The sequence below is a fragment of the Tupaia chinensis genome, unplaced genomic scaffold (assembly GCF_000334495.1).
Source record: "Tupaia chinensis unplaced genomic scaffold, TupChi_1.0 Scaffold000377_2, whole genome shotgun sequence".
NCBI lineage: Eukaryota > Metazoa > Chordata > Mammalia > Scandentia > Tupaiidae > Tupaia > Tupaia belangeri.
In genome coordinates this window covers 3,216,712-3,227,938 of record NW_006159876.1, presented here as the reverse complement: position 1 = coordinate 3,227,938, position 11,227 = coordinate 3,216,712, and the positions used below count along the sequence as shown (strand labels likewise).

The following is an 11,227-nucleotide window of genomic DNA, read 5'->3' as shown; positions in this document are numbered from 1 at the left end:
AATGCCACTTCCTGTCATCACTCATCTGCCACTCCTCTCCTTTGCTGTCCCCAATTTCTTTCTGCAAAGGCCCCCAAATGTATCAGCTTACCTGAAAAGAACTGATTCCTCTCACTTTCCCCCACCTTTCTGCCCTCCTCCCCAATGTCCCTATTTTGGGGCTCTCAAATGTCAGCAAATCTGCAAAGTACACAAATGCCGAGGAAAAGGCAACAGCTAATTATAAGAAAGTAATTAAGAGAGACATCCACGATGATGATAATTGTAATTAGAAAGTGCCTGGCAATTTCTTATCACGCAGTCAAACGTTACAGCCTCCTGAGCGGGAGGCCACGGCGCAGGCGAAGTTTCCACCGCCTGCTCCGGCGCCAAGGCTTACTGACAGCAGTTTGGGGAAGGGAGAGGATTGCTCTCTTGCTTTGACAGAATCCGCATTTTCTCAAGGTCATCCTTTGCTCCTGAGCCGTCTCCCCATCACCTAATCCATCAGTGAAGGATTACAGAAAACCCCCATCTGCCACCCCTACCAATTTTGAAAGCAGGGGAAATCAGAGCTACCATCAACCCTGTCAGTTTCTTAGACGGGATCTAGATGAAAGCATTTTTCCTGAAAGCAGCTGGAGACCGTCTCTGCCCAGTACTGACATGGCTTCAAGAGCTGGTGGCCCCCTGCCGAGAGTTCTGAGGGGCTTCCCCGGACCTCCCGACAGCCCCCTGGCCGCTGCCTTGACGCCCACTGCTTGGGGATTGCCACCGGGAGGTTAGACAAGACCCACTTTATGGCTGCCGTGGGGTCTTCTGGCCCCCTCCCGGCAAGCGCAGAGGCTGGTCCTGAAGCAGCTGCCTTAGCTTTGCCCAGGTCCCCGGGCAAGGCAGGCTCTGGAAGCGTCGTTTCAGATGCCCCGCTGGCCACGGTCTGGAGCAGCGTGTCCGCTCCAGGCCTGGATGTGGCATGTGGGTGGTGCTGGCACCAAGTGTGGCATGTCTGCCCACAGTAGGTGTGGTTCACGCTGGACACATCCGCAGCTCCGGGTCCTGCTCACTCGGAGCCCCGGGGAGTGGTGAACCAGCTTCCCAGGAGCCAGCTCCCCCAGAAGCCATGTGCCCGCTTGCCTGGCTGCCAGGCCAACCCCACCGGTCACCCCTGCTGCCCAACTGCCCCTGGCCCCACTGGACCTTCCGAATAAGCCCAGATGGGCCAGCACCCCAGTATGCACTCGACAGCACCCCTTGGTGTCCCAGCTCCCAGTCCTGGCCTTGGCTGTTCCAGGACAGCAAGAGCAGGCGATGGGCTGCCCAGTGTTGGGGCTGGAAGAGACCTCCGAGGAAACCCTTTCCAGCTCCTCCTTTTTATACCTGGAGAAACAAGGCCCAAGTGCCCATGATCTCAGGGACAGCGTGACCACTGGGCCAGGGAAGAAGGAGCTGAGGGGGGGTGACCCCCTACGGAGAGGCCTTTAGGGCTTGAGGGTGTGAGAAGCCCAGGACCTGGCCTTTAGTTTCGCCAGGCTGGTGTCCCCCTGCCCACAGGGCTCAGAGGTCGGGGAGTGAGCCCACAGGGAACAGCCCCATGTCATCGCAGTGGTCCCAGGGGACAGGAGAGGAGGGGCTGCCTTCACTGAGCACCCTGCAGAGTGGGGCCAGGCAGGGGCTCAGACCAGCCTGAGGGAGGGAACGGGGAATCTGAAAAGGAAGACCACCCAGAGTCTTGCCCCATCTCCCCTGACACCTGGGCCAGGGCCTGCCTCCTGCGTCCTCTCTAACTGGGAGGGACGACCTTCAGGGGCTCTGAGCAAGCTGCACACCATACTTCCTGTTCTCTGGGTCCCCCCAAAGGCTCATCTCCCGTCAGATTGCAGACATAGACCATGGCCGCCCAGTACCCGGCACCCTGGCCCTGGAGACCCTGCACCTGGAGGACGGCCATCCCACAAACCCTGGACCAGACTCCAGGAATCCAGGTGGTGTCCTTGGGGTCCCTCCAGACGTCATCGTCCCAGTGTCGTGCCTGCACTGTGTGCTTGCCAGAACCCCAATCCATTCATACTTTTGGGGTCGTGTGGATAGTGCTGAAGCGTGACATTCTGAGGGCAAGCACCAGTGCAGGCTGCCCTACCTGCCACCCAGGCCACTGTGTGTGCGGCCCCTGAGGGCAATCTCCTGAGGAGTGATGGAGGATGGCGGTGAGGCAAGTGACACCTGAGGCCTTCCCTGGGGCTGGGCTGGCTGACTCCTGCCCCAGGACCTGCATGGAGCCCAGGAGTGGGCAGCCCCCTCTATAAGGCCTGGGGTTCATACAGGAGCTGCTTCCAGAGTGTACAGCTTCCACCACCCCCTTTTCTTATGTTCATGTTTATGGGTGGGGAGGAGGAGCAGAGACAGAGGGATTGTGGGTAAGATCTCACCATTAACCATCCCTGCTGGGGCGTCCCAGGGAGCCAGGATCACGGGTGCACACCGCTCGGCCAGCCTGCCTAGGATGGTTTGGGATCCAGACCCACACCCACCAGGTGGCCCAGCCTTGCAGTGTCCCTATAGCTTGCCTCGCTGGTGCTGGGCTCCGCACCTGATCCCCTGGGAGGGCTGGGTGGGGGACCTACAACCCCCCTCTCCTCCCTCTGACACACCTGTAACCCTGAACAGGGTGTCCTGTGGGGCCCCTCTTCCCACCCCTGCATGTCTCATCTCTGCGGTCACAGACTGGGGACCTCAGACGGCTCTGAGGGGACCTGCCTTCCGACCGACTGCAGGGGGGCCGCTGCCCCTCTCCCGGCCCTGCTGAGAAGTAATATTCCAAGTCCTCAACTTCAGATGGCTCAACTTAACGATTTTTTTATTTTACAACAGCGAGAAAGCGATATGCATTCAGTAGAAACTATACTTGAGTACCGTACAGCCATTCTGCTCCTCACTTTCAGTACAGCATTCAATAAATTACCCGACATATCCCACACTTAACTGCAAAATAGGCTTTGTGTTAGATGATTTTGCCCAACTGCAGGGTAATACGAGTGCTCTGATCACGTTTAAAGTGAGCTTGGCCACGCTACGATGTTAGGTGAGTGCGTTAAGTGAATTTTAGGGTATTTTCAACTTCCGATGACAGGTTTATTGGGACGTGGCCCCATGGTAAGTCGAGGACCAGCTCAGAAACATTCCTAGCGAGAAGCAGGACAGCGCCGTGGGCACCCAGAATGCCAGGTGGGATCCGGGAGCGCTACTTTGCAGGTTGAAATTCAGGGCAAGTGACTGCTGACTCTGTCACTGGGGACTGGGGACAGCTTGGGCGTCACAGGCTGTGCGGGGATTAAATGGGCCGAGGGAGTCCCAGGGCCCAGCATATAGTACGTGACGCATGATTCCTGCCTTTGTTATTAGTAGGGTCTCCTCAACCAAAGGGTGAGGTCCTTGTCCCCCTTACTCCCATCCTTTACTGAGGTCCTACAAGATGTGGCAGGGTGAGGGGTTCTGAGGGACCTGCTGACACTCCCTGCAGGAGGGCAGCCCGGTCTCCGCTCCAGGGTCGGAGGGGGGACATCTAGCTCATGCAGTTTCAGGTGACCCTACGTCATAGTCTGACTGTACGGCACAGTGGACAAGTGCAGGGAACTTGTACTGCTAGAATTTCATGGGATGAGGTGAGTAAGACAAAAGGTCTAGGGCCAGCAGGTAGCATTGAGGTTAAGGTGGCTGGATCCCACATGGTCAACTGCACGGTTCAAGTCTTAGACTCAGCAGATTGAAAATAATGCTGGACAGGGGCATGGGACCAGCAGGTGGGGTGGTGGTAAAGGCACTGGACACTCCCACGTGGCTGACCACAGTTGAGAGTCCCAGATCTGGTGGCTTGCTTTCTTACTTTCTCTCTGTCTCTCTCTGGTCAAATTAAAATAAATGAATAAATAAAATAAATCATGCTGGTGTGTGTGCTCAAAATCCTGAGAGGAATGGGAACCAGCAGTTAGCATAATGGCTATGTCGCTGGATTCCCATGTAGTTGACCGCAGTTCGCGTCCCGGACCCGGTGGCTTAGAACTCACGCCGGGCGTGTGTGCATGCGTGCCCAAGATCCCAAGAGGAGAATGGAGGAGAAGGGATTGCGACGTGACCATCCCCCCGGGGGGTGATTTCTCGCTTTCTGTCTCTATGTCTCTCTCTGTCTGTCTGGCGAGCGCACGCGCCCTATAGTGAAAACCTCTCAAAAAAAAAAAAAAATCCTGAGAGGAGACTGGAGGAGAAGGGATACAGTGAGGCCATCCCCATGGGGGTGCTTTCTCACTTTCCTTCTCTCTCTGTCTGTCTGGCTCTCTTTTGTGAATGCACACGCCCTACAGCAAAACTGAAAAGAGAGAGAGGGAGACAGAGAGATCTGAAATGCCTCCTGGGAAGGAGGGGTGACAGTGAGAAAGGGCTGGGAGACCCCAGGCTAGTATAGCTCCCTGCCAGCTCCGCCAATGCGCTCATTAGTAGCCCTTGATGCGGTTTAGTTCCCGACCCCGTCGAGTACCAATGCCGACCTCGAGTACCAATACCGACCTCGAGTACCAATACCGACCTCGAGGGTTAAACAGGGCAGTGGATCCTCAGCACTTAGTTTGCACTGTGCCTAGCAGAGAGGGAGGACCGGTCACTTGGCCTCTTTTCTCAAGTCACCGCACGGTTCCTGGTGTCTGCCTGAGCGAGACTGTTGATGGCAACACGAGTGACCATTAAAGCATCCATATTCATTATCGCGAGCCCCCAAGAGGACAGGGACGGAAATGAAATGCTGAGTCGGTGTTCAGGCCGCCCTACAGCTGGGCAGCCTTTGCTGCGGTGGGTGGACCCACAGCCGCTTTGGAAAGCAGGCCCAGCGTCAGGTAGTGCTGCCTCCGCGCCTTTTTGGCCTTGTTTTACCGCGTGGTCATCCCGGGAGGGGAGGGGAGGATAGTGCTGGCCCCATGGCCCTGGTGGTGATGGGAGCTGGGTCCTACATAGCCAAAGTTTGAATCCTGGCCCCAGGGGCTCGAAAAACACACCACGGTCATGTGTACGTGTGCCCTAAATCCTGACTAGATAGAGAAATGGAGATGGGATCGGGACCACCCTCCCACGGGGAGACCTTTTTGGTGAGCACATGTGCCTCTTGGCAAGTTAAAAAAAAAAATCAGAAGGGAGGAAGGAACCTGAAATGTCCCATAGTTCCAAACCAAACCAGGACTGCACAGGAGGGGACCTGCTCCCCAGGAAGCCCAGCAGTGAGCGTTTTCGACTCGGCGACCCTGTGCCTCTGCAGCAGCTACTTGGCTCTGCCCTGGCGGCACGGCAGCCCGAGAGACGGGTGCAACAGTTGTGGCTGTGCTCTAACCAAATGTGCAGCAGACTGGAGGTGACTGGGCAGTCCTCACCCTTCCCTACAGCTCGCGGGGTCACCCGACACTGAGTGAGCTAGATGTCCCCCCTCCAACCCTCCCTCCACCCCCTCCACCTTCCTCTGCATCGAGAACTGACCTCCACGGACAGCACAAACAGGCTTCCTGATGGGTCTGGCCAGTGGAAACGCCAGCGAGTGGGAGGCTGGGCTGTGGGTGGTGCTGGTGGTGCCCTTCTCCTGCTAAAGGTCCGGCCCTGGGGTGGTGTCGGCTCTCTGGGGTTGTGGCCCTTGATACGGCACCATCTCTTATTTCTGTCCCCTGTCCCTTCCCACATTATTATTTTAGGGATTTTTGCTAAGGGGCACATGCACTCACCAGAGAGACAGAGAAAGTGAGAAATCACCTCCCGGGGGGGATGGCCACACCACAATCCCTTCTCCTCCACTGTCCTCTCAGGATTTGCGGCATGCACGCACATATGCCTGGGGTAAGTTTCAAGCTGCTGGGTCTGGGACTCAGACTGCGGTCGGCCACATGGGAGTCCAACACCTTAACCATTACACCATGGGCTGCCCCACCAGCTTTATAAATACTCATTTTAGGGACTAGGTGGTGGCACTGTGGAAGTGTAGCTGACCACACAGGAAGGCCTTAGATTCATGTCTCTGGACCTCCCTGTGCATGCCAGGATCAAGCCGAGTGCCCAAGGGCTGGCAGAGGTCTCTATCTCTCTCTCTAACTTCCTCTCTCCTTCCCTCTCTCTCCTCTCTTTCTCTCTCTTATGCCAGCATGGTGGTTAAGGTGTGGGATTCCCACATGGCGGAGTACATGATTCAGGTCCCAGACCAGGTGGCTTGAAAAACTTGCCAGGCTGCATGTGCATGCATGCCCAAAATCCTGAGAGGAGAAGGGATTGTGGTGAGGCCACCCCCCACCGGGAGTGATGCTTTCTTTCCCTCTCTGTCTCTCTGACAAGTGCATCTACCTATGGCAAACATCTAAAAACTGAATAAATACAATAAAATCATCTTATTAAACACTCCTCAGTGATCCTCCTTAAGGTGCCATCCATTTCTTGCCAGGACCCTAACTGGCTGGGGCGTCACGTGTGTGAGGCCATGTTTAAGGCCTGCTCTTGAACACACACTGGACCAGCACCAGGGCCATGGGTTCACGTAAGCGAGTCCCGGTGCCCAGTGCGTCACTGCTGTGCTGTGGGAACTTAGCCAACACGCCTCCCTCCTCTAGTTTGTCTGTAAAACAAAGGAGCAGCGTGAATGATCAGAATGCTCCCTGCAGCTCTGGGAGTTCAGGGCTCTGTGGAGCAACTGCTGACTTTTCATGCCAAGACTGGGAAGAATCCACGAATGCAGGCACAGAGCTGGGCAGTGGAGCAGATGCGTCCCGAGGTGCAGATGGAGGCTGGGCGGCCGTCCTGGGGCCAGGGTTGAGCTTGCACCGCAGCCCAGGAGCCAGGAGCCAGGAGCCAGGAGCCAGGACAGGGATCGCGGCACCCAGCCCAGGTACGGGAGTTAGACATAGGGGCTCCTCTGCAGGCGGCTGCTGAGCCAGCACTGGCCATCCTGACGAAAGCCAGCCCAGGCTGCTGTCCCTCGCTCGTGGGGAACCCTAGAAGTCCAGGCTCCATTCTATTAGCATTCCACCCAAGACGACCCACAAGTCCCCGAGGTGTTCGCAGTAATATATTTCGCCTGGCAGTTTGCAAATGGTCTTACTAGTTAATGGAACTATAAAAATTACTTACATGAAAAGGTCAAGATAAATAAAGACAACTTCCACGCTCCCTGGCCAACCAGCATGATACCTAGCTAGGACAAGGAAAGACTCGGGGGTCAGGGAAGTGGGGGGCTCCCAGGATTCCATGGCAAGGACTTCCGGAGCCCCCGAACCCGGTCTCCCATGCCCCTAGGTGCACTGACCAGTCCACCATTAGCATTCCTGGCAGGAGCCTCAGAGCAGGTGGTCACTGAATCCCACTTGGAAATAAAATCACCAACATCCAAGTAAGCCCAAGTGTCGACTTGGAGGTGACGGGCCCAACATGAGCAATTCGGCCATGCCCAAGGTCACACGGCACACGGGGTGTTTGTACATGTGTGTGCATGTGTGTCTGCATCTGGGAGGGGTGAGGAGTCATCACTGAAGCCCTACAGCGATTCGTCTGCAGCGTATCACTCGTTCCTTTCCATTCTCCACCCTGATCCCCTCCATGATCGGGAAGAGTCAACATGGCTGCCCCTCCTCTCAGCCCATCCAGGGCTGGTTTTACCTGCTGCGGCCACAGCAGGCTCTGGGACACGGACAGTCAATTTCAAAGAAAGCAGCACCTCGCCTGCAGGCCGACAAGGTGGAAGGGCATAAGGGCCGAGCTCTCTCCGGGTCTGGGGACTGCGGTGTGCCACCCCTGCCCGGCCTGCCGAGCTGGCCCAGAGCCACCATCTGTCACTGGGAGCTGCCCTTCCTGGTTTGCTTCTTCAGCGGACAGCGCAGCCTGACTTAAAATCAGGTCCCTGTTCTGCCTGTATCAGCAGCAGGTCCTTGAGAACCCTCCCTGGTCCCCAGTTTCCTGCAAAATGGCCATCGGAGCATTACTGCAAAGGGTAAATGCGTTCAATCATGCAAAGCACCTAAAGCCAGAGATTAGGCTTTCCTCTTTTTTCAGAGAGATTTTAGCTATAGGGTGTGTGTGTGCTCACTGGAGAGACAGAGAGACAGAAAGTGAGGAATCACCCCCCAGGGAGGATGGCCACACCGCAGTCCCTTCTCCCCCATCCTTCTCTCAGGACTTTGGGCACACACACACATGCCTGGCATGAGTTTTAAGCCACTGGGTCTGGGACTCGAACCGCGGTCAGCCATGTGGGAGTCCAAAGACATAACCATTATCCCATCTACTGGTCCTCCAGAGGCTGCTCGTGACTGTTGCTGTTTTCTTTTTGTGCTGCTGTCATTAGTATTCATCTTCCTGAGACTGGGCAGAGCTGGACTCCGTGGCCCCAGAGCAGGCTTAGCTTTTTCCAGCTCAGAGGATGGTAGGATGGCCTGAGCAAGGCCGGAAAGAGCTCCTACTCCACCCAAGGGCGGGGTGGGGTGGGACAGCGCTGGGAGAGTGGGAGGTGCAGGGCTGGGGTGTGGGGAGGGAGGAGACAGTCCAGGCTCAGCTCACTGGTGAATGGATTTACCCAGGGGAACACTGAGCACACCCCACCTATCAGGTTCTCAGAGAAGAGACTGGAACAAAGAGAAGCCACCGTCCCACCAGGCCCTCTCTCTCATGAAGGTCCACTGGTTGTAAGCTTGGGTGGGAACGGGCGGGCCTGCACCCCAGGGTCTCCCTGTTCTGTGCACCCTCTGCTTACTCGTGCAAATACCCAGCACGTGTGCCTTCACTGGACAGGCACTCTCCAAGCTCCGCACGTGCTGGGCTTCGTGAGCAGGGGTTATGCAGGGAGTACAGAGCACAGAAAGGCCCGGCCTCCCCCTGCCCTGCAGACCTCTTCCCCTGCCGGCTCTTGACCCCTTACCCCAAGAAGCAGGGGTCTGGGGGGCCACGGGAGCATGCCCCCTCAGCAGTTCCAAGGGCTGGGGCTGTGATATGAGAACAGACTTGGGAGCCATGGTGTCTGGGTTCAGGTTTGAGCTCCGCCACTTCCTGTCTGTGCAACCTTAGGCAAGTCTTGTAACTTCTCTGGGCCTCAGTTTTTTCATCTATAAAATAAGGACAGTAGTCCCCTACTCATAAGTTCAAAATTAAAGTGGGCAGAGGCCAGCAGATAGTGTAATGGCTATGTCGCTGGACTCCCACGTAGTTGACTGCAGTTCAAGTCCCAGACCCAGTGGCTTAAACTCACACCGGGCGCGTGTGCATGCGTGCCCAAGATCTTGAGGAGAGAATAGAGGAGAAGAGATTATCACATGGCCATTCCCCTAAGGTGTGTGGGAGGGGAGTGATTTCTTGCTTTCTGTCTCTCTGTCTTCATCTTTCCAGCGAGCATATATGCCCTATAGCAAAAACCTCTCAAAACATTAAATTACAGTGGCCATGAGTAGATCAAATTGAAGTAACACACACAAGCCACTGGGAGCAGTTCTGGGCACATGTAAGTCTGGCTACTACGTCTTCCAGGGTCATCTATCTCACTCCCCTGCCCGTGAGCAGTCGCTCTCTTCAAAAGCATTGATGAAGCACCTACTGTGTGCCAGAGGCTGTGTACGTCCTGGGAATACCACAAGCAAACACTCCAGTTTCTGCTTTCCTGGTACCCACAACCTTATAGTGGGACAAGAAGGAACATCTGAGTGAGCGAGCAAGTGAGGGGGTGGGCGGGGAGCCCGGGCCCTAAAATGTTACCGTGCGGAAATCACAACCAGCCAAGTGTAGGATGAGCCCCAGGAGGGAGCAGATCATCCTTCCATAATTGGGGAGCGGAGGAAGATGGTGGAGGGGCTTCCTGGAGACGGTCATGCTCAACATTACGTACGCCCACAACACGCTTATCGACACCTACTGTGTGCCGGGCACTGTACAGGCCTGCTCTAGCCCATGGACCATCGGACCAAGGCAAGTCTGCCTCCCAGTGTTCTCAGCGGGAGGAAGGCTCCCTTTATTGTCCCTCCTCTGGCCACTCACTTCAGCCTGGGTACTCGCTGCTGCCCTCTCCTCTTGGGCAATGCAACTTCCTGTTGGGAATGCGTAGGGACCCCTCCCCACAGGGCCTTCATACCGCCTGGACCTCCATCCACAACCTGGCTCTCCAGCTCTCCCAACACTGCTTGTGTTTACCTTTTACGTAAACTCGAATGGCACTTCTTCCAAGAAGCCTTCCCTCATTGCACTGCCCACTCCCCTGGCCCCATGGTATCTGGTTTTCCCCACAGGCCACAACACTGACTTCGCTATACTATCTGTCTGCTCTTGTACCCTCCATGAAGGCAAGGAGAGGGCTTTACTGAGCATGGCACCAGGCACAGGGCAGTGCTCCAGAAGGATGTGTCAAAGGAATAATATCTGAATCTGCAAAGGAGCTGTCCCCACGCCCCTCATCCAGGGCTGTCACTAATGTGGGCCCTGCCTGTCCTGTGCAGGGCGAACATGCAAGAAACCAGGACAATGCTAAGCCCCAAACCCCTCCGTGGTGAGACAGCAAAATGTTCTTCAGAAAAATTCCAATGAGAGCTAGCCCACGGCCTGGTGGCTAGGGCGAATGGATCCCATATGACCAATTACGTGGTTCAAGTCCCAGATCTGGTCGCTTGAAAAACACACTGGACATGTGTACATGTGTGCTCCAAACCCCAAGAACAGAAAGGAAAAGATAGAACGGTGGTGTGGCCACCACGAGGTGTCTCCTCACCTTCCCTCTCCCTCCCCCTGGCCAGCACACGTGTCCTACCAGCAAATGTGTGACAGAAGGAAGGACAAGGACCAGTGAACAAATCCCGGTGAATCTCCAGCTTAGAGGCAAAGCCCGGCCCAACGGATTTGAGTCTGGGGTCTCAGCGCCCCCTTTCCAGCCTGGGGTCCTGGCGCCATCTGTCACCAAAGGCCAGATCACAAACTCCCCTGACCGGCACCTGACATGTTAGCCTGCCTTGCCTCAACCCGGCTTACCAGGTACTAACCGTTTACCAATGAAAACGGCCACCTTGTCAGAACCTTCCGATCTGTTTCCGCATAAAGCCATGCCGTCTAACCACGGGGACTGAGGGAAGCCCCAGTCCTGTGGTCAGTTCCCCGGATCGACGCTGCAGGCCCCAGACCTGCTCTGGGCCTGTTCCTGGCACCCTGGCCTTCCTTGCCTGGTAAAGGATTTTCCCGGCTGAGCTGTCGAAGCCATCGATAGTGCATTCCT

General features: G+C 56.0%; 1 protein-coding gene across 1 annotated transcript in view; it reads right to left on the bottom strand.

Annotated features, from left to right (window-relative positions):
- MEGF11 (multiple EGF like domains 11) overlaps positions 1–11,227 on the bottom strand; it is a 273,906-nt gene that overhangs the window by 220,668 nt on the left and 42,011 nt on the right. The window lies entirely within an intron of this gene.